The 2,396-nt window shown below is 38.1% G+C and overlaps 1 pseudogene; it reads right to left on the bottom strand.

Annotated features, from left to right (window-relative positions):
• LOC105555155 overlaps positions 1-2,396 on the bottom strand; it is a 35,782-nt pseudogene that overhangs the window by 18,958 nt on the left and 14,428 nt on the right.

Here is a 2,396-nt window from a genome sequence, read left to right as displayed (position 1 = left end):
GAGAATGGCGTAAACCCGGGAGGCGGAGCTTGCAGTGAGCTGAGATCCGGCCACTGCACTCCAGCCTGGGCGACAGAGCGAGACTCCGTCTCAAAAAAAGAAAAAAAGGAAAAGTTAGCGGGCTGTGGTTGCACGTGCATGTGGGATCAGCTACTCGAGGGGCTGAGGAGGAGAACTGCTTGAACTCGAGGCAGAGGTTGTAATAAGCCAAGACTGAGCCACTGCACTCCAGCCTGGGTGACAGAGCAAGACTGTCTCAAAAACACAAACAAACAAACAAGAAACCTAATTGTTCCCATATAAGAACAAGTCTAGTTCACAGGAGATCTGAAACATATACAATGCTGTGAGACAGGACAGAAATATATTCAACAAGTTATATTCCTGGTTTCTGTATAAATAAAACTGTTGAATTTAAGCTTTTAAGACAAGTCAAGAAAAAGAGCAAAAAATGCCAAAGTGAAACTTGAACGTTCATTTCACCATCAAGGCCTCATCATCACCAGATGTTCACAAACTATATATGTTACTCAAAACATTAGTTCTAAATTTTGATCTGAGTATCCCCGGAGTTTCAGTTTCATTCAAGGATGTCCAAGAGGTCAAGTAAGACAATGCCATTTGCTCTTTTCTGTTTTCTTTTCTGAGAAGAGCACAGCAATCTTCTTCAGAGAAATGAATTGTCTTAACTTCAGAGGCTAAAGGCTCGTAAATCATAGTTCTAAGGGCATTTACAAAATATGGTGGTGCATGCTTGCATTCTGAATTTTTCAGCTTTAAAGTCTCATATAGTAAACATAAGTAGATACAAACTGATTGAATAAAAGCCTTTTTAATCTGACATTATATTTGTTTTTATCTCTTTCTTCATTTACCAGCAACAGGAGAGTCTAAATGTGCTAAAGTGGTCTAAGGGAATACAACGAAAAGTGTAAAATGAATTAAACCAGAGATACTCACATCACTCTGGATACACCTAGAAGATATAATACAACGTACACCAAAGAAAGTGGCAGAAGGTATGTAAAGTGTATAACCACTCACATACCATTTTAGGACACAGATACAAATTCTGCACATTATTTCTGGACATCACAATGTAGTTAAAGATTTCAAAAGGGCATTGAGATGAAAAACCACCAATTTATGATGTCGGTAGCCTCTATGCAATCATGTTTCAAAAACCTTAATATCACAAAGTCTCAAAATCACCATTCTAAAAGACTGTGTCTACCAGTTAGAAAATACTTTCCTCATTTTTAATAATCAAAGATGCCACAAACACATACACACACCTATACATACACATACACACATTCCTTTTCCTTTCGAATTCTTCTCTACTTTTTTTGTACAGCATATCAACATTTATTTTTTGTTCATTTTCTTGCTTTAAGGTGCCTCTGCAGATAAAGACATTTATCTTAAAATTCATTTTGTTAAAAAATAAAAAGTTCATCCTGTGATCTACCTCTTCATATGTTTATTATCCTAATAACATTTCTATGTTCTGGATTATTTTTCCTTTCTAGTTCTCAGATATTTAATTTCTCACTTCAACATCTTCAAAAGAATGCATATACTTGAAAAGTAGTAAGGAAAGAATATTCTGCTAATGTTTCTGTTGCTAGTCACCCTAGTACATATTATAAAAAAGCATACTGGAGAGCTTATCCACTATGAACCACACCTCACATTCAGAGAGAAGCTTAAGAAACACTGGGGAGGTATGGCAGGCTGCCAGGCAATACTATATGATGTGAAAAGTATATAGAAAGAAAACTATCAGTGCCCTTTTACTACCAGAATGTTCCAATGTTTGCCCTTCTCCCCGGTAGGGGAAAAAATTCTTTTCCACCTTACATAAAGCAAAACTCTCTTGCCATCTCTCGTGACAGAATCCAGTTGTAGGTGAGTCATGTCATTATAATAGCCTGTTGTCAAACTCATCCCTCAAAGGAGGAGGATCAGTGAGGAACCTATCTATTTACCTATAGCATTCACCGTCTGCTCTTATTTCTAACCGAAGGTAAGTAAGAAAGACTTTGTGATTCCAGTTTTATAAAATACAATCCCTTGAACTTGTCCCCTTTCATTGCTAGAGAGTCTATCTGGACCCATCTCACGGAGCAAGAGGCCACAGTTTGTGCTGTGTGGTACTGTATGGGGTCCTTTTCCTCAATCCTTTCCATTATGTGGCAAATACTTATACAATCTTGTTTTCTAAATATGTAAAGCATACATCATCAGCATATATCTTTCTTTACAATGATAAAGAAGCAAAAGAGGCCGGGCGCTGTGGCTCAAGCCTGTAATCCCAGCACTTTGGGAGGCCGAGATGGGTGGATCACGAAGTCAGGAGATCGAGACCATCCTGGCTAACACGGTGAAACCCC

This window comes from Mandrillus leucophaeus, unplaced genomic scaffold (genome assembly GCF_000951045.1).
Source record: "Mandrillus leucophaeus isolate KB7577 unplaced genomic scaffold, Mleu.le_1.0 Scaffold671, whole genome shotgun sequence".
Classification (NCBI taxonomy): domain Eukaryota; kingdom Metazoa; phylum Chordata; class Mammalia; order Primates; family Cercopithecidae; genus Mandrillus; species Mandrillus leucophaeus.
Note: the sequence above shows the minus strand (reverse complement) of the source record. Positions and strands in the feature narration are given on the sequence as shown.